The sequence below is a fragment of the Panulirus ornatus genome, chromosome 63 (assembly GCF_036320965.1).
Source record: "Panulirus ornatus isolate Po-2019 chromosome 63, ASM3632096v1, whole genome shotgun sequence".
Taxonomy (NCBI): Eukaryota; Metazoa; Arthropoda; class Malacostraca; order Decapoda; family Palinuridae; genus Panulirus; species Panulirus ornatus.
In genome coordinates, this window is record NC_092286.1 from 17977161 (window position 1) to 18001942 (window position 24782).

At 39.9% G+C, this 24782-nt stretch overlaps 1 protein-coding gene across 1 annotated transcript in view; it reads left to right on the forward strand.

Moving 5' to 3' along the window:
• Positions 1 to 18777, forward strand: part of LOC139745864 (kin of IRRE-like protein 1) — a 118887-nt gene extending 100110 nt beyond the window's left edge. Inside the window, exons 8-9 of the mRNA XM_071656498.1 lie at positions 3119 to 3291; positions 16945 to 18777. The gene's annotated coding sequence lies outside the window, so the exon portion shown is untranslated. The remainder of the gene's footprint in view (positions 1 to 3118; positions 3292 to 16944) is intronic.
• Positions 18778 to 24782: the final 6005 nt, after the last annotated feature.

A 24782-nucleotide genomic window follows, 5' to 3' on the forward strand; every position in this document is an offset into this window, starting at 1 on the left:
TACCCTCCCATATAATTTACCAGGAATACTCAACAAACTTATACCTCTGTAATTTGAGCACTCACTCTTATCCCCTTTGCCTTTGTACAATGGCACTATGCACGCATTCCGCCAATCGTCAGGCACCTCACTATGAGTCATACATACATTAAATAACCTTACCAACCAGTCAACAATACAGTCACCCCCTTTTTTAATAGATTTCACTGCAATACCATCCAAACATGCTGCCTTGCCGGCCTTCATCTTCCGCAAAGCTTTTATTACCTCTTCTCTGTTTACCAAATCATTTTCCCTAACCCTCTCACTTTGCACACCACCTCGACCAAAACACCCTATATCTGCCACTCTATCATCAAACACATTCAACAAACCTTCAAAATACTCACTCCATCTCCTTCTCACATCACCACTACTTGTTATCACCTCCCCATTAGCGCCCTTCACTGAAGTTCCCCTTTGCTCCCTTGTCTTACGCACTTTATTTACCTCCTTCCAGAACATCTTTTTATTCTCCCTAAAATTTAATGATACTCTCTCACCCCAACTCTCATTTGCCCTCTTTTTCACCTCTCGCACCTTTCTCTTGACCTCCTGTCTCTTTCTTTTATACATCTCCCACTCGATTTCATTTTTTCCTGCAAAAATCGTCCAAATGCCTCTCTCTTCTCTTTCACTAATAATCTTACTTCTTCATCCCACCACTCATCCCACCACTCACAATGTCCTAGCCATTTGGTAAATGGCTAGGACGCCATTTGGTAAACATGTGATTGTCCAAAACATACAAGCACATGATTACCAAATGGCGTCCTAGCTTTGTCTCTTCGATGTATATCAATTGACTGTTATATTTCTCTTTTGTGTCTCCTCTGATGATGTGATTATTACACGAAAGTGCACTTGGGAACTTTTCGTGTTTCATTTTCCCCGTGGACTCATAGGAATATCTTGATCACGCGCAAAATTGTGATCCTTTCCAATATATATGTATATATATATATATATATATATATATATATATATATATATATATATATATATATATATATATATATATATATATATATATATATATTCCTTCAAACATACCCATTTTTGCTTTCCGAGATAATGTTCTCGACTTCCACACATTCTTCAAGGCTCCCAGAATTTTCGCCAGCTCCCCCACCCTATGATCCACTTCCGCTTCCATGGTTCCATCCGCTGCCAGATCCACTCCCAGATATCTAAAACACTTTACTTCCTCCAGTTTTTCTCCATTCAAACTTACCTCCCAATTGACTTGACCCTCAACCCTAATGTACCTAATAACTTTGCTCTTATTCACATTTACTCTTAACTTTCTTCTTTCACACACTTTACCAAACTCAGTCACCAGCTTCTGCAGTTTCTCACATGAATCAGCCACCAGCGCTGTATCATCAGCGAACAACAACTGACTCACTTCCCAAGCTCTCTCATCCACAACAGACTTCATACTTGCCCCTCTTTCCAAAACTCTTGCATTCACCTCCCTAACAACCCCATCCATAAACAAATTAAACAACCATGGAGACATCACACACCACTGCCGCAAACCTACATTCACTGAGAACCAATCACTTTCCTCTCTTCCTACACGTACACATGCCTTACATCCTCGATAAAAACTTTTCACTGCTTCTAACAACTTGCCTCCCACACCAGATATTCTTAATACCTTCCACAGAGCATCTCTATCAACTATATCATATGCCTTCTCCAGATCCATAAATGCCTCATACAAATCCATTTGCTTTTCTAAGTATTTCTCACATACATTCTTCAAAGCAAACACCTGATCCACACATCCTCTACCACTTCTGAAACCACACTGCTCTTCCCCAAACTGATGCTCTGTACATGCCTTCACCCTCTCAGTCAATACCCTTCCATATAATTTCCCAGGAATACTCAACAAACTTATGCCTCTGTAATTTGAGCACTCACTCTTATCCCCTTTGCCTTTGTACAATGGCACTATGCACGCATTCCGCCAATCCTCAGGCACCTCACCATGAGTCATACATACATTAAATAACCTTACCAACCAGTCAACAATACAGTCACCCCCTTTTTTAATAGATTCCACTGCAATACTATCCAAACCTGCTGCCTTGCTGGCTTTCATCTTCCGCAAAGCTTTTACTACATCTTCTCTGTTTACCAAATGATTTTCCCCAACCCTCTCACTTGGCACACCACCTCGACCAAAACACTCTATATCTGCCACTCTATCATCAAACACATTCAACAAACCTTCAAAATACTCACTCTATCTCCTTCTCACATCACCACTACTTGTTATCACCTCCCCATTAGCGCCCTTCACTGAAGTTCCCATTTGCTCCCTTGTCTTACGCACTTTATTTACCTCCTTCCAGAACATCTTTTTATTCTCCCTAAAATTTAATGATACTCTCTCACCCCAACTCTCATTTGCCCTCTTTTTCACCTCTCGCACCTTTCTCTTGACCTCCTGTCTCTTTCTTTTGTACATCTCCCACTCGATTGCATTTTTTCCCTGCAAAAATCGTCCAGATGCCTCTCTCTTCTCTTTCACTAATAATCTTACTTCTTCATCCCACCACTCACTACCCTTTCTAATCAACCCACCTCCCATATATATATATATATATATATATATATATATATATATATATATATATATATATATATATATATATATATATATATATATATATATATATATATATATAAATAGGGGAGAAACAATACTTCCCACGTATTCCCTGCGTGTCGTAGAAGGCGACTAAAAGGGGAGGGAGCGGGTGGCTGGAAATCCTCCCCTCTCTTTTTTTTTTTTTTTAATTTTCCAAAAGAAGGAACAGAGAAGGGGGCTAGGTGAGAGGATATTCCCTCTAAGGCCCAGTCCTCTGTTAATAACGCTACCTCGCTAATGCGGGAAATGGCGAATAGTATGAAAGAAAAGAAATATATATATATATATATATATATATATATATATATATATATATATATATATATATATATATATATATATATATATCAGAATTTTGCCCATAACAGCGCTGGAACTCTTACATAGCACTAATATCTGAACCATTTGTCGCAGCTGCTGCGTTGTGGGTGTCAGGTGAGGTCTGGCCTTCGGCACACTCTCCACTCCTGCCCTCACCTCCACTCCCACCTCACCATCCTCACACTAGCTTCACCAACCAGCTCAGCACAGCTCCTGCAGGCTCTGAGTCAACCCTTCCCAGGAATCCTCATCATAACTTCAGGCAGGTAAGGTAACAACATGTTGGAGGATGTGTTCTTGACATGGTGGTGGTGTTTTCCAATTTTTTCCGCCTCTCCCGTGTCTACATACTGACCTCCTTTACGTTTTAACTACAGTGCTCAGGGTCCAGTGCTAAGGTTCGAAACCTGGTTGTGGAAGTCGGTGCAAAGTCAACCCAGGTGTTTATCCATCCTTAGAGGCTGGTCGATAGATTGGGTACCTATAGCGTTAATGGGATGGCCTTAATTAGGGTCTCAGTTCCCCATGCCGTCTCAGTTAAAATGAAAAAAAGAAGTTTCTTGCCATCATAACAACACAGGTCAAGATGGCACTACTTGCTGCGTCAGCATTTAGGTAAGGAGTGCATCGGAAAAAGCTTCAAGCGTGTTGGCTTGAGCGTGCGTGTTATGGTCGTGGTTCTAAGGGACAAGGCGTATGGTGTGGTATGGGACGCAACACGCGGAACAAAAAGAAAAAAAAGAACATTTGACGCGACATGCAAACACGCTTCTTGAAGACTATGTTTGGCATGTGGCAAAAAATGTTTCCCATCAATTACATATTTCACAGGAATGGTTTACATCAATATTCTTATTTTGATGAACTGTGAAAGTGGGGACTCGATTCTTAATACGGAACTAGAACAATCGATACAGGAATATAAAGATTCCTTGTAACGATCCCACGACTTATTCTAAGCGAGACATACGAGACAAAGCTTTGCTGACTGACTAACAAGTACTCAGTGATATAGTCCGATTGTCTTTGATACTGTGACACTAGATCCTTCATTTTATGATCGTTTCTGATGTCATATATATATATATATATATATATATATATATATATATATATATATATATATATATATATATATATATATATATATATATATATATATTTTTTTTTTTTTTTTTTTTTTTTTTTATACCTCGTCGCTGTCTCCCGCGGTTGCGAGGTAGCGCAAGGAAACAGACGAAAGAAATGGCCCAACCCCCCCCCCCATACACATGTACATACACACGTCCACACACGCAAATATACATACCTACACAGCTTTCCATGGTTTACCCCGGACGCTTCACATGCCTTGATTCAATCCACTGACGTGCTAGCACGTCAACCCCTGTATACCACATCGCTCCAATTCACTCTATTCCTTGCCCTCCTTTCACCCTCCTGCATGTTCAGGCCCCGATCACACAAAATCCTTTTCACTCCATCTTTCCACCTCCAATTTGGTCTCCCTCTTCTCCTCGTTCCCTCCACCTCCGACACATATATCCTCTTGGTCAATCTTTCCTCACTCATTCTCTCCATGTGCCCAAACCATTTCAAAACACCCTCTTCTGCTCTCTCAACCACGCTCTTTTTATTTCCACACATCTCTCTTACCCTTACGTTACTTACTCGATCAAACCACCTCACACCACACATTGTCCTCAAACATCTCATTTCCAGCACATCCATCCTCCTGCGCACAACTCTATCCATAGCCCACGCCTCGCAACCATACAACATTGTTGGAACCACTATTCCTTCAAACATACCCATTTTTGCTTTCCGAGATAATGTTCTCGACTTCCACACATTTTTCAAGGCTCCCAAAATGTTCGCCCCCTCCCCCACCCTATGATCCACTTCCGCTTCCATGGTTCCATCCGCTGACAGATCCACTCCCAGATATCTAAAACACTTCACTTCCTCCAGTTTTTCTCCATTCAAACTCACCTCCCAATTGACTTGACCCTCAACCCTACTGTACCTAATAACCTTGCTCTTATTCACATTTACTCTTAACTTTCTTCTCCCACACACTTTACCAAACTCAGTCACCAGCTTCTGCAGTTACTCACATGAATCCGCCACCAGCGCTGTATCATCAGCGAACAACAACTGACTCACTTCCCAAGCTCTCTCATCCCCAACAGACTTCATACTTGCCCCTCTTTCCAAGACTCTTGCATTTACCTCCCTAACAACCCCATCCATAAACAAATTATATATATAAATGTGTGGAAGTCGAGAACATTATCTCGGAAAGCAAAAGTGGGTATGTTTGAAGGAATAGTGGTTCCAACAATGTTGTATGGTTGCGAGGCGTGGGCTGTGGATAGAGATGTGCGCAGGAGGATGGATGTGCTGGAAATGAGATGTTTGAGGACAATGTGTGGTGTGAGGTGGTTTGAGCGAGTGAGTAACGTAAGGGTAAGAGAGATGTGTGGAAATAAAAAGAGCGTGGTTGAGAGAGCAGAAGAGGGTGTTTTGAAATGGTTTGGGCACATGGAGAGAATGAGTGAGGAAAGATTGACCAAGAGGATATATGTGTCGGAGGTGGAGGGAACGAGGAGAAGAGGGAGACCAAATTGGAGGTGGAAAGATGGAGTGAAAAAGATTTTGTGTGATCGGGGCCTGAACATGCAGGAGGGTGAAAGGAGGGCAAGGAATAGAGTGAATTGGAGCGATGTGGTATACAGGGGTTGACGTGCTGTCAGTGGATTGAATCAAGGCATGTGAAGCGTCTGGGGTAAACCATGGAAAGCTGTGTAGGTATGTATATTTGCGTGTGTGGACGTATGTACATGTGTATGGGGGGGGGGGGTTGGGCCATTTCTTTCGTCTGTTTCCTTGCGCTACCTCGCAAACGCGGGAGACAGCGACAAAGTATAAAAAAAAAAAAAAAAAAAAATATATATATATATTATGAATTGTGTTTTCCAAGAATATTTGGTACATCAGATGTCGTGTGTGCCTGCCTCCTGCCATTGATGATAAACATATTCCTAGAATGTTAAATCAGTTGCTAGTGACGTTTAAAGCCAGGGAGACCTTCGGACCCAGGAGACACGGCTGCCACTACAGGTTTACAAGCTGGTGCATCTTTCATTAGTGCAGTTAGACAGATTCTCAAGTTTGACAACACAAGTGACAGACACAGTATCTGCACATTGCTATATGTTTCACTTTATCATGAGCTAAAGCTGACTATGCAAATTCCAGGACGAGAATAGAAATGTCGACGGCCACACATTGAAATTCTACTTGAAGTTGGCGTGTTTGTGATGCAGTTTTGTGCTGGTTACGTGATGAAATGTTGTAGTAAGTTGTCACCTAGATATGATTATTCACTTTTATTATATTAAAGTTGTGGGCGGATATGACTTCATACATCTTAAAGAAAAGAAAAGAATCAGCCCAGTGACCTCACTTTTTGGTGAGTGTTTGTGGGGCGCTTTCGTGTTGCTGCTCTCCTCTGTATAATCCTACAGGCAGATAGATATATAGATAGACAGATGAAATATAGATTAGGTAGACTGACCGATAAAGGCATATAAGCACATAGACATAGAAAGACAGAGACACACACACAGGCAGACAAGTAGGCCCAGACAGACAGACAGACGGACAGACAGACAGACCGTCATGTGCTAAAATTTTGTGTAGATTCGCTAGACAGATCTCTTGAAATACTGATCAAGGTGTCACTGGAGAGGGGCGCAGTGCCAAGGGAATGGCGAAGGACGAATGTCATATATGTTTGTAAGAAAGGAGAACGGGAAGAGGCACGGAACAATAAACATGTCTCATTGACGCATGTGGTGTCTAAGGTTCTGAAAAAGATAATCAAAAAGCATAGAGGCGAATTTCTGCAGAGGAAAAATTACCTACGTGAGAGACAGCATGGTCTAGAGAAACGAGCTCAAGTGTAAAGGAAATCTTATATTTCAATGAGAGCGTGAGCTCTGATCAAGACAAAAGGATAGACTCGGTGGATTTTTTTATATAGACTACCAGAAAGCCTTTGACACTAACCGTATGGTTAGCTGATTAAGAGGCTGGATCACCAGGCAGAGAGGAATAAGGGGAACAAAATACAAGAGAACAAAGGATGTATGTCAAAGGAGCTTTCTCTAAATGAGTCAATTTGACCAGGGAATGCCACAAGGTTTTTGATCTATGAAGATGAGTTGCTTGAAAGTATAGACTCCTACCTGAACATCTTTGCAGGTGCTGCAAAAGTCATGAGGGATATGAAAAGCGAAGAGGATTGCATCAGTTCACAAGTGAACTTAAACAAAGTTAGTCTGATACATGATTGTTAATGCCCAGTCCTAGCACATTAGGATGAGACAAAGTTAAAGGATGCCTATATATGATATTCATCTAGCAGGGTATAAGCTTCACTGATCTGTTTGTGAAAAGGACTTGGGGGTCACCAGAATCCTACATCAGTAGAATAGTTAAAGACAAAGTGTCGTCTGGTAAATATCAGAATAGCTTTCAAAAGCATAGATAAGGAAAGTTTTAGCAAACTGTTCGTATCCTATAAAAAGCCAAAACAGAATATGCTCTCAGGTGTGGTCACCGTATCTAAATAATCACCAGAGTTACTAAAGAAGGCCGAGAAGAAGGGAAAAAAGACTGTACAGAAATAAAGTTGGGATACGGGGGAAGGCTACAAACTCTAAACTTGTCCACCATGGGAGAGAGAAAAGTGAGGGGTGACCCGACCACAGCCTTTGAATTTTTAAAACAGATCGATGACGTGGACAGTGAACAGTTCTTCGAGAGATGAAGGGACTGAGCAATCAGAGGATATAGCATGACATTTAGTAAGAAAGTTATTCAAAAAGATGCAAGAAATACTTTTACAGTGTCAGAGTGGTGATTGAATGGAAGAAGATGACTGGGAACATGGATATGCAGACCGCATGGATACATTTAAGAAGTATGACAGCAGAGAATGTTCAGTAGATAGGGCCCTACGAGAGTAAAATCTTCCTCTTCGTATAATGCAAATAGATTTTCACAAATAGGCGACTAAACACACACACACACGCACACACACACACACACACACACACACACACACACACACACACACACACACACACACACACGAACAAGGGCCCTAGGTGACACACAGTAACACTGACTACTACACCACTGATGCCCATGTGTATGTAATCATACACACATATGAATAAGAGACGGGAAACACGAATGTATGATTCTCTCCATGTGACACACATTGAATGCACGAAGCTGAAATCACACATATTAGAAACCCCAAACACATGAACGGGCTTAGTTATCTCTACTGGAGTTAGCCATCAAATTAGCTAAGTTAAACTTAGAAACAGCGCAGCTGGTCGGATCTATATATTACAGTAAGGCAAAAGGAGAAATTACGATAAAACATTATCATATGTTTGCATCTATAGGCATGGCAGATGTACTTATTCAGGGATCAAAGACGTGTGAAAGAACAAGTAGGAAAGTCTAACCAAAAAAAAAAAAAAAAAAGGATGCCAGAATGGAGTGTAGTAGCCAAGCAGACACAGATGTCGGTCCTGAAGAACTCGATGAAGTTTTCATTAGAAGAGATAGACCAAAGGTGTGGTGATAAGAAGAGCGTGGTAAAGAGATCTGAAGGGAGTTTGCTGGGATGGTTTGTTCATATGGAGAGGATGCGTAACGAGAGGTTGACAAAAAGCATGTATGTATCAGAGGTGGAGGAGAAAAGGAGATGGGGAAGACCAAAAGTGAGGAGAGATTGACATAAAGGGTATATGTGCCAGAAGGGAGGGGGGGAAAAGAAGGGGGAGACCAAACTGGATATGAAATGATGAAAAGTATTTTGAGCGGTCTAGACCCGAACATGCAGGGGGGTAAAAGGCGTGCACGGGATGGAGTGAACTGGAACTTTGTGGTATACAGAGGGCGATCTGCTGTCAGTGCACTGAACCAAGACATGTGAAGCAGCTGGGGAAAAAAAAAAACATGAAAAGGTTCGTGGGTTCTGGTTGTGGGGCCATGGTTTCGGTGCATTGCGATGAATACTGGAGAATTGATGAGAGCGTAAGAGGCTATTTTTCGTCTCTGGAGTTACCTCGATAACGCGGGAAACGACGAACAAGTATGAAAGAAAATGAAAAAAGAATTGATTATGTAGGTCGCTTCTGGGGAGTGAAATGAGGTCAAGGTAACCCATTTGTAAATGGAATGTTACGAAGCTACCACGATCATCAATATGTTTCTGCAGATGAAGATACATGAATGTACACCAGACTGTGGCTGAGAACTGTATTCTGACGTAAAACTTAGCCAAAAGAGTGGACGTGCAGACAGATACGGATGTACGCGTTAAGGATACATAGAACAGTTCATCTATTTCGTGTAGATGATTTGAACAACAGGTACATCCATATACACCGAATAGCAGATCACTCCTACCACTGGCATAGTGAGGGACAGGCACACCATTAAGCAGTGGTAGGGAAGGGATGAAAGTAATCATGCGAATGTTGATGGAATGGAGGATAATGGAACAGCAGGAGTTTTGAGATCAAATGATGCAAACCGAACCATATATTCCTGGGGGCTATTGAGACGAAGCTAAGATGAAATTTACTCAGCTCTTTTCTAATGGAAACATAATAGAATGGAAAGTGAGAGATGACAGTGGAAGGGAGACTGGCACTCTTAGTAACGGACAGATAAAAAATTCCCGAAATACAGGAAGTCCATTGATAGACTTTGTGAAGAAAAACTCAAGAAAAAAACGAAAGAAAATAAAAAGAAAAACTGCATGATGATGATGAAAATTTACAATTCTTCGAGCATACTTAATGAACCAGACCAATTATGTTCACTTATCTTGCACGACTCAGTGAAACACGCACTTCACAGCGAGGGCGAGGTTTTGATAACGAAAGATCTTCATTGTAATGAATTAATTGGGAATACGTTCCCAAGAGGCAAGGAAATCATAAAGATAAGAATCCTTAGGTGTCCAGAAAACGATCCTGCATCAATACCTAAATGCCCACCTAGATTCAAAGGGGATGATTCACCATTATCTATGATTCACTATAACAACAGCAAAATGGAAGACATTAGATATAGTTACCTAAGTGGAATATTGATCAAGAAATTGCCTGAATTTGACTACGTGGTTGTGGGGAGACACGAAGACATCAGAGTGGAAACAACATCAACGAAAAAATACATCTGTGGTAATCGTGTACAGGTAAACAGTTTCTGTAGGAGTATATATATAAGGAAATGGAATTCCACAGCCAGAGTATTTGAGTGTTTTTATGTCAGCTGACACAAGGGCAACTGAATGCCCTAATCGAAGCCAATTCATTAACGATATACATATTCATATTCATATATATATATATATATATATATATGGTGACTGAGTTCGGTAAAGTGTGTGGAAGAAGAAAGTTAAGAGTAAATGTGAATAAGAGCAAGGTTATTAGGTACAGTAGGGTTGAGGGTCAAGTCAATTGGGAGGTGAGTTTGAATGGAGAAAAACTGGAGGAAGTGAAGTGTTTTAGATATCTGGGAGTGGATCTGGCAGCGGATGGAACCATGGAAGCGGAAGTGGATCATAGGGTGGGGGAGGGGGCGAAAATTCTGGGGGCCTTGAAGAATGTGTGGAAGTCGAGAACATTATCTCGGAAAGCAAAAATGGGTATGTTTGAAGGAATAGTGGTTCCAACAATGTTGTATGGTTGCGAGGCGTGGGCTATGGATAGAGTTGTGCGCAGGAGAATGGATGTGCTGGAAATGAGATGTTTGAGGACAATGTGTGGTGTGAGGTGGTTTGATCGAGTGAGTAACGTAAGGGTAAGAGAGATGTGTGGAAATAAAAAGAGCGTGGTTGAGAGAGCAGAAGAGGGTGTTTTGAAGTGGTTTGGGCACATGGAGAGAATGAGTGAGGAAAGATTGACCAAGAGGATATATTTGTCGGAGGTGGAGGGAACGAGGAGAAGAGGGAGACCAAATTGGAGGTGGAAAGATGGAGTGAAAAAGATTTTGTGTGATCGGGGCCTGAACATGCAGGAGGGTGAAAGGAGGGCAAGGAATAGAGTGATTTGGAGCGATGTGGTATACCGGGATTGACGTGCTGTCAGTGGATTGAATCAAGGCATGTGAAGCGTCTGGGGTAAACCATGGAAAGCTGTGTAGGTATGTATATTTGCGTGTGTGGACGTATGTATATACATGTGTATGGGGGGGGGGGGTTGGGCCATTTCTTTCGTCTGTTTCCTTGCGCTACCTCGCAAACGCGGGAGACAGCGACAAAGTATAATAAAAAATAAAATAAAATATATATATATATATATATATATATATATATATATATATATATATATATATATATATATATATATATATATATATATATATATATATATATATATATATATATGAATATGAATATGTATATGGTTAATGAATTATATATATATATATATATATATATATATATATATATATATATATATATATATATATTATCCCTGGGGATAGGGGATTAAGAATACTTCCCACGTATTCCCTGCGTGTCGTAGAAGGCGACTAAAAGGGGAGGGAGCGGGGGGCTGGAAATCCTCCCCTCTCGGTTTTTTTTTTTTTTTTTTTTTCAATTTTCCAAAAGAAGGAACAGAGTATTGGGCCAGGTGAGGGTATTCCCTCAAAGGCCCAGTCCTCTGTTCTTAACGCTACCTAGCTAATGCGGGAAATGGCGAATAGTTTGAAAGAAAAGAAAAGATATATATATATATATATATATATATATATATATATATATATATATATATATATATATATATATATATATATATATATATATATATATTTCTCATACTTGATCGCCGTTTCCTGCGTCAGAGAGATAGCGCCAGGAAACAGACGAAGAGAAACCTAGCCACTCATATACACACATATATATATACACGCCCACACACGTACATATACATATATGTATCAGCATATACACATATACATGCATATACATACACAGCCACATACACATATACATATGAACAAAGTCATACTCGTTTGCCTTCATCCATTTCTGGCGCCACTCCATCACACAGGAAACAGCATCGCCACCCCTTGCTTCAGGGAAGTAGCGCCAGGAAAACACAAAAAAAGGCGACATTTGTTCACACTCAGGTTTTACATGTCATGTGTAATTCACAAAAATCGCAACTCCCTATCCACAAACAGGCCCCAGAGACCTTTCCATGGTTTACCCCAGACGTTTCACATGCCCTGGTTCAGTCATTAACGGCACGTCAACCCTGGTATACAACATCATTCCAATTCACTCTATTCATTGCACGCCTTTCACCCTCCTGCATTTTCAGGCCCCAATGAATCACAATCTTTTTAATCCATCCTCCCACCTCTAATCACGTCTCCTGCTTCGCTTTGTTCCCTCCACCTCTGACACATATATCCTCTTTGTCAATCTTTCCTCGCTCAGTCTCTCCATATGCCCAAAACATTTCAACACACTCTTCTGCTCTCAACCACACTCTTTTTACTGCTACACGTCTCTCTTACTTTATCAATACTTACTCGATTAAACCACCTCACACCACATATTGTCCTCAAACAGTTCATTTCCAACACATCCACACTCCGTACAACACTACTTATAGCCCATGTCTCGCAGCTATATAATACTGTTGTAACTACTATTCCTTCAAACATACCCATTTTCTCTCACCGAGATAAAGTTCTCTCTTCTCACACATTCTTCATCGCTCTCAGAACCTTTGGCCCCTTCCCCACTCTATGACTCACTTCTACTTCCATGGTTCCATTCGCTGCTAAGTCCACTCTAAGATGTCTAAGACACGTCACTTCATCCAATTTTTCTCCATTCAAACGAACATCCCAATTTTCTTGTCCCTTAATGGTGCTGAACCTAATAATCTTGGTCTTATTCACATTTGCTCTAAACTTTCTCCTTTCACACACTTTTTTAAACTCAGTCACCAACTTCTGCAGTTCTCAATCAAATCAGACACCAGTACTGTATCATCGGCGAACAACGACTGACGCACTTTCCAGGCCCTCTCATTCCTAACAGACTGCATACTCTCCCCTCTTTCCAAAACTCTAGCATTTACCTCCCTAACCACCCCATCCACCATGGGGACACAACACTTCACTGGAAACCAATCACTCTCCTCTCTACCTATTGGCACGCATGCCTTACACCCTTGATAAAAGTTTCTTACTAATTCTAGTAGCTTACCTCCTACACCGTATGCTCTTAAGACCTTCCAGTAAGCATCTCTATCCACCCTGTCCTGTCCCTTCTCTAGATCCATACATGCCGCATAAAAATCCATCTGTTTTTTCTAAGTATTTCTCACACGCATTCTTCAAAGCAAACACCCGATCCACACATCTTCAACCACTTCTGAAACTGCGCTGCTCTTCGCCATTCTGATTCACTGAAATTACTTTCATCCTCTCAGCCAGTACCCTTCCATACAATATTCCAGGAATATGCAAATAAAACAGGAAACTGAAGCGATAAGCTTCCAAGTGCACTTTCGTGTAATGTCCGCATTGTCATGGAATATACAAGAATGAGATAGAAGACGTAGAACAGTCAATTGATATACAAGGAAGATAAAGTCACTTCTACCCCAGCTAGATTACACTGGGACACAGTAGAAAATAATGGGTGAACTGACCGTCGGATTTGTCTTTTAAAATCTGTGTGGCTAATGTGGCTCGATGCTTTTCCGAGACTTCGAATCCTTCCCGTGGTGAATATGTATGAATTAGATTTGTCTTTTCACACACAAGCACACAAACACACACACACACATATATATATGAACATGAATATATATATATATATATATATATATATATATATATATATATATATATATATATATATATATATATATTCATTCATTTATTTATATTTATTTTGCTTTCTCAATGTCTCCCGCGCCTGCGAGGTAGCGCAAGGAAACAGACGAAAGAAATGGCCCAACCCACTCCCACACACATGCACACACACACACGTCCACACACGCAAGCATACACACCCACACATCACAACGTACACACATATATACTCGCACAGACACACACATATACACACATGCACACAATTCACAGTCTGCGCCTACTCACCCCCATCGCCACCCCGCCACACACGGAATAACATCCCCCTCCCCCCTAATCTGCGCGAGGCAACGCCAGGAAAAGACATCAAAGGCCCCATTCGCTCACACTCAGTCTCCAGCTGTCATGCAATAATGCCCAAAACCACAGCTCCCTTTCCACATCCAGGCCCCACAGAACTTCCCATGGTTTACCACAGACGCTTCACATGCCCTGATTCAATCCATTGACAGCATTCGACCCCGGTATACCAAATCGATCCAATTCACTCTATTCCTTGCCCTCCTTTCACCCTACTGCATGTTCAGGCCCCGATCACACAAAATCTTTTTCACTCCATCTTTCCACCTCCAATTTGGTCTCCCACTTCTCCTCGTTCCCTCCACCTCCGACACATATATCCTCTTGGTCAATCTTTCCTCACTCATTCTCTCCATGTCCCAAAACATTTCAAACACACTCTTCTGCTCTCTAACCACACTCTTTTTCCTACACTCTCCTTACTTTATCAATACTTACTTCGATAAACCACCTCACACCACATTGTCCTCAAAAGATTATCAAAATCTCGTAACAGTCTTATAAGCCAGTTGCATGCATAGAATATGTTGGTAACGATTATCTTCAAGATACCTGTCCTGCAATGGATAAACTTGCTTTGAACATTCTTCATGGTCAGGAAACTTTGCCTTCCCTGTATGATCAGTATACTTTCCATGGTTGCATTCGTCTCAGTCCAACTAGATGCTAACGAGTAGGGCCTCATTTTCTCCATTTCGACGAGCACCAATTTCTGACACTAAGGTGGGTTGTTATCAGTGTGGCGGGGGAGGAATAGTAAGCAGAGTATGAATTGTGCGTGTTATGTATTCTATGTTATATTGGTCTTGATTGTTGTTTTTTCGTCTGTAGTATATACATGTATTGTTAAATTTTCCTTTAACCTTTTTTAAACTCGTCCTAACTTCTGCAGTTCTCATCAATCAAAACAATATTATAATGCATAAAATATATACTTTCCAGCCCTTTCATTTTCTACTAATAATTTTCCCTTTTTCATAAACTTACTTTATTCCTAATACCACCAACTGCAATGATTTTGGAAATAATGTCACTGAACCAATCCTCTACTTCTCTACCTATGACCTGCCTTAGCAAACCTTAAAAAGTTCTTTAATCGACTTCACCACTACACGTATGCTCTTAAGACTTCATAACGTCTATCCACATGCCTTCCATAATCAATTAATTCCGAAAATTCATTGTTCTAAAGTTTCTAACAGCAATCTTCAGTAAAAAGATATCAGCATTTCAACCAGCTCTGAAACTGCATGCTTGCATTCTGATTGACGAAATTAATTTCATTACAGCCAGATTTCAAACAAATCAGAAAGTAACATTAAACAGGAAATGAAACGAAAGTTTCCAGTGCACTTGTAAGTCAAAATTGCACTGGAATCAACGAAATAACAGAAGATTTAGAAAGAAGAATACTGATAAAAGTCATTAACCCAGATGATCCTGACACATAAATTAAGACCTTTAAATATCTTAAGTCATAAAATCTATGCAACATTGGTTCATCAAATTTCAGACTTGAATCCTCGGTGACATATGACTTATTGTCTTCACAAACAACTCCACACTATCTCCCAAAAATATGAATGACTTTATCATATAATTAAATTATATATATATAATATGAGTATAAATATTATATATATAAGAAATTTAATTTATATTATTATTCATGTATCCCGCTGATTGGTGCAAGAACGCTGGGAAGAAATGCAAACCAACCGAACAGGTTGACCTTTAAATTCCAACATGCGAAGAAAAGCCAAGTACAATTCAACGATTAGATCTCAAAAATAACATTGGGCATGAAGCTCAAGAGATGTAGGGACAAAGCACCAGAGGATATGACATGAAATGAGGTAAGATAGTCGCTAAAAATCATGTAAAGAAAAACTTTTTTTGCCTAATCAAGCGTGGTGGATGAGTGGGAGAGAATGACTGAGGACATGGTTAACGCGGAGAGCATACATGAATTTAAGGTTTGTATGATAGTGGAGAATGTTGTAGAGATGGAGCTCTACGAGTGAAAAACTTACTCCCCGTTCAGCACAACTAGGTACTTACACACACACAGACACACACACACACACACACACACACACACACACACACACACACACACACACACACCTTCATCAACAGAAAGAGCAAATGATGCTACTGGTGTCTCTCATCTTTATCCAAGACCTTATAAAGACAAACTACGTCCTTTGATCCTGACGTAGTATCCACCGACACCGGTGGTCAGTTTGTTTTATTGAACTTTTTTCACTTTCGTAGGAGTGGTAAACATGGGGCTGCTTGGAGGGTCAGTTTACTATTAAGCTGGACACTCTGGCCCCCAAGACTGGCCACTTCTCTCATATTAAAACAATTACCTGATATAAATCAGATAATATGAAGGGTTTTGCTATTATTTATCGCTCCGAAATAACTCCTCTCGAGCTTTGTAAATTAAGGTTATGAATACGTATAAACTGCTGGTAAAACTCTGATTAATCAAAATAGGATTAATTAGAAAATTAGAAGAAGCAGCGAGGAGAGCTATGATTATGAAAAGATAATAACACATGTATTCTAGAGAATAATACTGACTGGTTGTTCTTACCCTACAGGATGAGTACTGACTGCAGGGGGACCGGAGACTTCACTGGATGGAAGAACGTAATGTTACGTCACCGTCGTCTGCTCCGACAATGAAGGACACTTGCGTCACATCACCCATGCCAAGACACACTTATCTAACACCCTCTAGTTAAGGAAACACTTATGGTGCGTCACAATGCCAAGGAGGAAGGATTACAGAGGGGGATCTTGTTGCCACAAAGTCTATCCTCCTCCATTTTTACCTGTTACTTTCTCAGGAGGGTGGTGTTATAATACGTTCCTAGCTGGTAGGAGAGAGGGTTACCACATCAGATGTCGTGAGAAAGTGCTGTTACATTACTTCTCCCTGGAATAGAGAAACAGTATTGGCATACGACCTCTCCTTGAAGGAGAGGGACATTGGTGCCGCATTTAGTGCCCTTAGAGGCTTAGACGAAAGGAAGTGCATTACACTACCAAACCCCAGGGGATGCGAGGAACGCAATGCATCACTTTAGTCACTGTGGGAGGTGTCAGAGACTCTAGTTAGATCACTTATCCTGAAGCGACTGACGCGGTACCTCCACAGCGGAGCAGCTTACCACATCAACTGACTTGAGAGGCAAGGGAATGTACAGGTTTGCTTCATCACTTGTCGAGATCGGAGGGAGAGACGATGATGCTACAGCACTTGCCCGCTGGAAGAGGGGGTGACACAGTGTTCCTACATCACCAGTGTACATAATAGAGAGAAAGAGATTCATAACATCATATAACATTTTGGGAGAGCTGAACCATTTGTAACCCTACACAAGATGTTACTATTTTGCATGTATACCTCCGTTAAACCTCCATCATGGCCTCGCCATCATCACCCACTCTGCTCCACTAGTTATTTTCGACGTCTTGCAGATCTTCGATATAACATGACAATGTTCGGGACCCCTTGGCTGCTTCTAAGACGTGGTACTCTCAAAACTTGACTTCAAGCTCTAGTCTTAGTACACCCATCGGACGAATATGGATCGACACGAGAAGTTCACTCGTACTTATCCCCCAGGTGGAAATGAGGAGCCCAGCCACGCTACTCAAAGTTTAGCTAAGTCCAGAAAAAAAAGAGAAAAATAGCCATTTCCTGGGAGGCGAACTTTCATAGAGGAACTAAGTAGTTAATCCTCTCAGGACTGACTTAGAATCCAACTTTTCTTTTCTCTTATATGTCTTGAAGACTCACTCAACATGCAGACGTCACGGGTCCTCCAGACTGTACAGTTAAAGCTGTATTCGTCTCATGTTATACTTGGAGTATAAGCAACGCTACGTTCTTAAGTAGATGGAGAAGCCAGCTGCCAGTGTCCTCCGTTAACATGAAATTCAGCATAAAAGAGACAGAGGAGCCACAGATAGTGTAACTCAGTAAGAGGCCCTACACTGTGGCCACAGTAACCCATGTTCATCCAGTGTGATAAGTTTTCCTGGCCCCATGTGTGTGTGTGTGTGTGTGTGTGTGTGTGTGTGTGTGTGTGTGTGTGTGTGTGTGTGCTTGTGTGTGTATGTGTGTTAATGTGGAGGGAGTGATGTAGCAGTGTTGAACCATAACTATCAGTATGTTGTTGAGTTTTGAGTGATCTCTGATTTCTGTACATTTTGTGTACGTTTGTAGGTTACATAAGGGTAGATAATTCAGGTACAAAGCACTTTTAATAAAAAAGAAACAGAAGATATACAATGAATATCTCTATTTTTATATGTGGCTGAGATGATATGTTCCCTTTTATATACTGTAAAAAAAAATTGCTACCCACGGCAATTCCTGCTCTTGCAGAAAATTGTGATTCTTTTCATAAATAAAGAAAGTTAAAGTTTTTCTTTCTCCTGGTATTTGTGATGAGGAAAATTTCACCATTCTAGAAAACGTATTATGGTGTATTCTATGCTTATGTTTGGTACTTGGAATTACGTTATAGCTTTTGAGGATGACGAGAATATGACTCATATTCAAGTTTTATGAAGAAAAAATTAGTCATAACAGTAAACCACCATTGTGTAGCGCTGCTGACCATGATGGACAAGTTCGAATCTTGGCCGCGGCAGTTGGTCCACAGGCAAACCACCTGTTCATCCTTACCCAGGATTGGTTGATAAATTGGGTACCTTGCTTAGGCTAGAGCATATATATATGAATATATATGAATATATATATATATATATATATATATATACACATATATATATATATATATACATATATATATATATATATATATATATATATATATATATATATATATATATATATATATATATATATATATATATATATATATATATATATATATATATATATATATATATATATATATATATATATATATATATATATATATATATATATATATATATATATATATATATATATATATATATATATATATATATATATATATATATATATATATATATATATATATATATATATATATATATATATATATATATATATATATATATATATATATATATATATATATATATATATATTCCTATGAGTCCACAGGGAAAATGAAACACGAAAGTTTCCAAGTGCACTTTCGTGTCATAATCACATCATCAGGGGAGACACAAGAGAGAAAGTTAAGTCAGTTGATATACAACGAAGAGACGTAGTTAGGACGCTAGCTACGTCTCTTCGTTGTATATCACCTGACTGTTATGTTTCTCTCTTGTGTCTCCCCTGATGATGTGATTATTACACGAAAGTGCACTTGGGAACTTACTGTGTTTCATTTTCTCCTTGGACTTAGGAATATACTTGACCACGCGCAAAATTGTGATCCTTTCCAATATATAAATATATATATATATATATATATATATATATATATATATATATATATATATATATATATATATATATATATATATATATATATATATGTATATATATATATATATATATATATATATATATATATATATATATATATATATATATATATATATATATATATATATATATATATATATATATATATATATATATATATATATATATATATATATATATATATATATATATATAAATATATATATATATCTTTTGGAAAATTTAAAAAAAGAAATGAGAGGGGGAGGATTTCCAGCCCCCCCGCTCCCTTCCCTTTTAGTCGCCTTCTTCGACACGCAGGGAATACGTGGGAAGTATTCTTTCTCCCCTATCCCCAGGTGGAAGGATGGAGTAAAAAAGACCCTGAGCGATCGGGGCCTAAACACACTTGAGGGTGAGAGGCTTGCAAGGTATATATTTTTTTTTTTTTTTTTCTTTTTTGCTTGGTCGCTGTCTCCCGCGTTTGCGAGGTAGCGCAAGGAAACAAACGAAAGAAATGGCCCAACCCACCCCCATACACATGTATATACATACGTCCACACACGCATGTATATACATACGTCCACACAAGCGAAACTCAGTCATCAGCGAACAACAACTGACTCACTTCCCAAGCTCTCTCATCCCCAACAGACTTCATACTTGCCCCTCTTTCCAAAACTCTCGCATTCACCTCCCTAACAACATATATATATATATATATATATATATATACATATATATATATATATATATATATATATATATATATATATATATATATATATATATATATATATATATATATATATATATACACCCCTGTTTTTATGTGAAGAAGGTACAGAACCCAATTGATCGACGATCCTTGAACGTTGGTCAGGTTAATAACGAGAAAAGAGTGAGTGATAGGCTGTAACCCCCTGCCTCTTCCTGACATCATGTGAGTGACACTTGCCTTCGTAATGTTATACGGAAGACAGACACACGTGTGTGTGTGTGTGTGTGTGTGTGTGTGTGTGTGTGTGTGTGTGTGTGTGTGTGTGCGTGTACACGTAGGAGTAGAGACTTGGTATGTATAGACAAATCTAAGAGACGGAGCAACACGAGTTACAGAGAGAGAGAGAGAGAGAGAGAGAGAGAGAGAGAGAGAGAGAGAGAGAGAGAGAGAGAGAGAGAGAGAGAGAGAGAGAGAGAGAGAGAGAGAGAGTAAAGATCACACTCAGAAGGCAAAAATGAAATACGTCTGATGAGGCAAGAGGAAGCAACATCCTCGCCAGTAATGCGGAGAGGTAGGAAATGTTGAGCGTAGAGAAGTCATACCAACGTAGATATAAGCAAACGCAGATGGCACAGTAGTAAATGATAGAGAGAAGGTCATCAAGGATCATAGTAGTGAAAATGTACCTGATAAGGTTTGAAATGTGAAGGCAAAACTTATTAGACGAAAAAGATTTCGTATGTTCTGCCCAGTAGGGGTATAAGGTAACATGAAGGGAAAGAAAAGACAAAAGGGGTAGGAATATTGGCCCTCTTGATATGATTCAGGCTCGAGTGGCAAGAATATTGGAAGATGACCCGCTTAAATCATTCAGAATGGGAAGGGTAACTTTAAGAAAGAAATACACGCTAGTGTTGGTGATATGTAGTCATGCAAAGAATTCTAACGAATCAGAACGAATTTACAGCCTTAACGGTGAAGAAACATTCAGTATGATACATGAAGGGGAACAGCATCCACTTCTTTAAAATGGTAAGCATTAATACAGGGGAATATTATTTACAGATAGATAAACTGAGAGAATATGAGAGGAGCAAAGTGGGTTATGTACTATAGGGATTTACAATGTTTTGCAGTGGAAGACACCATAGCCTCATTATTAGTAAGATGTAATTACTTAGAAATATGTTTAGAAGAAATAAAGAATGCGAAAGGGTCTTGAACCATATAAATCTCACGGTCCTGTTAACATTTCACCACACTTGCTGATGATGTGTGCAAAAACTACTAGACAAATCACTTTTAATGTTATTCAAGATGTCGCTGGAAAAAGGTAATGTGTCCAGGGGGTGGAAGAGAGCAAACATAAGTACTTATACCGAAGATAGGAAACCTGGAGGAAGTGATGAATTACAAACAGATATCTCTGATGCTTATGGACTGTAAGGTAGTGGAAAAGATAAGAAAGGAAATGAATCAATACTTGCGAAGGAGAAACGATCTAAATTAGAGACAACACGGTATCAGGGAAAGGAGGCCAGGTTTAACGAACCTTATAGAGTCTACGAGAGAGTAAGCTCAGTTTTAGGTAAAGAATAGTCCTGGATGAACTGTCTGTATCTGGACTGCCAAAAAAGCATTTGACATTATGCTACATACAATTAGGCTGGTAAAGAACCTTAGTCTTCAGGTAGGAATGAGAAAAAGACTAATTCGATGGATAACAGGTTATCTTAACGGACTTAATGGAAGGGAGCACAGGACCCATGTTAGAAGAATTCTCTCGATTGGATTGTCATCAGTGGCGTCCCGCAGGGTTTTGTTGTGGGACCACTGCTCCTCTTGATCTCTGTGAATGGCTTACTGTGGTATTGGATACCTACCGGATTATGTTTTGCAGATGATGCCAAAGTTACGAGAGAACTGAAAAGCATGAGAGTACATAAAGAATGGAGTAAACAGAACAGTGACATTGTGAATGTGGGCAGTACAAAGAAGTTTAAAAAGTTGTATTATAGAAGAGGAAGTTTAAGAAATGGATCCCCATGAGTGTAAAACTCCCTCCCTTCGGAGTACAAATGACTATATGTAAACACTTTATTACACACACACACACACACATACACACACACACACACACACACACACACACACACACACACACACACGATAAACAGATATCATCACATCGAAGTGTTTAGATCGTTTTTCATATTTAACCAACGTCTATTTGCTACATATTTCGTTTTATCATACTGAACTTTTCAGTCATGGATGACTGACCTCTTTGAGGCCAGAATTAGCGAGTAGGAGAGATAATGAAAACAATCAAAGATGTTTTTCATGAGGAGGAAAACCTGTTTGTTTAAAAGAGGGTAGGTTGTATTTGTTGGGAAATAAACAAATCTTAAATGTGAAATGGAAGGTAAGAGAAAGATTTAAAGATAGGAAGGAGAGAGAGAGAGAGAGAGAGAGAGAGAGAGAGAGAGAGAGAGAGAGAGCGAGACAGAGAGAGAGAGAGAGAGAGAGAGAGAGAGAGAGAGAGAGAGAGAGAGAGAGAGAGAGAGAGAGAGAGAGAGAGAGAGAGAGAGAGGATAGATGTATGCAGCATTTAAGAAGACTAAGACTGTTAAGACTAACTTGGAAACTTGGCTTTAATGGCATAGAAAAATGAGGACAACAACCCTGACACTGAGGGGTGTAAGATGGCTCCGGGCAGCACACAACGCACCTGCTTTGAGTCGACACTGTCGCCCCGGGCGGTTGCTGCTGTTTACATCGCACACACAACATATTTATAACATGATATATCTCAGTCATCGAGGTATCGAAATTCCATAATATTTCCTTGAAATTATTTTGATGATAAATGTCTTAAAGGAGAAAATGCACTTCCTCGGGCGTTCCAACCGGTGGCTTCAGACATGACCTTGTCAACAGACCAGAGTGGTTTGGTGCACACACACATCACTGAGCATAGATCGAGGGGTCCTCCCTCTTGCCAGGCGAGGAGCGAGCAGCTCCCTCACGCGGCAAAGGCTGAAGGTCCAATATCTCTCTCTCATGTGCGTAAACCTGAGCATGGGTCACGCAGTCCAATGATCCCATCGTCTCTGTCTACAATTACTGGACGAAAATATGACGAGACAAAAATGGAAAGTATTAAAGTATGAAGAAAGAAAATACGCGTATTAACGTATGACTTATTTCACAAGATAATGAAGTGTTCTGTCAAAGTTGATACATATAATTATGCCCTACTTATCTTTATATATTACTTATCTCATAAACTATAGACACTTCTGTTTGAAATGAAATGAATCCAGGAAGAAGCAGAACGCGAAAAACTGGAATGGTAGCGGAGCGTAAAGGCAAAACGTGAACGAAGTGTTAGTCTTAAGTTTTGCACTACGGGAGAAGTGCAGACGAGGCGGCCATTGCTGTTAAGGAAAGCTGGTACGACGTGTTATTACCTACGACGAAGATGATATTGCCATCTAGAAAAAGTGTGAAGTAGAGAGAGAGAAATATTATTTTGGAGAGATGATGTTCTGTCGCATAACTTCAGTATTCCCCACAGATGCTCAGCTGTCGCAGTGCACTACACAATAATGATAAGGTAATGAAATTGAATACAACAGAACGTACGCCTGACCGAGAAAAAAAAAAAACTGTGAAAAGCTTCATTGATAGAAGTAATGACCACTTTTTGCATACTTCATTATGTTACCTGCGAGATGCATGAGCCTTGTCTCATGACGCAGGTCTGTACGTAATTTTGTGGTCAATATTGATCGCGATAATGAATAGAATACTTAGAGAGAGAGAGAGAGAGAGAGAGAGAGAGAGAGAGAGAGAGAGAGAGAGAGAGAGAGAGAGAGAGAGAGAGAGAGAGAGAGAGAGAGAGAGAGAGAGAGAGAGAGAGAGAGAGAGAGAGAGAGAGAGAGAGAGAGAGAGAGAGAGAGAGAGAGAGAGAGAGAGAGAGAGAGAGAGAGAGAGAGAGAGAGAGAGAGAGAGAGAGAGAGAGAGAGAGAGAGAGAGAGAGAGAGAGAGAGAGAGAGAGAGAGAGAGAGAGAGAGAGAGAGAGAGAGAGAGAGAGAGAGAGAGAGAGAGAGAGAGAGAGAGAGAGAGAGAGAGAGAGAGAGAGAGAGAGAGAGAGAGAGAGAGAGAGAGAGAGAGAGAGAGAGAGAGAGAGAGAGAGAGAGAGAGAGAGAGAGAGAGAGAGAGAGAGAGAGAGAGAGAGAGAGAGAGAGAGAGAGAGAGAGAGAGAGAGAGAGAGA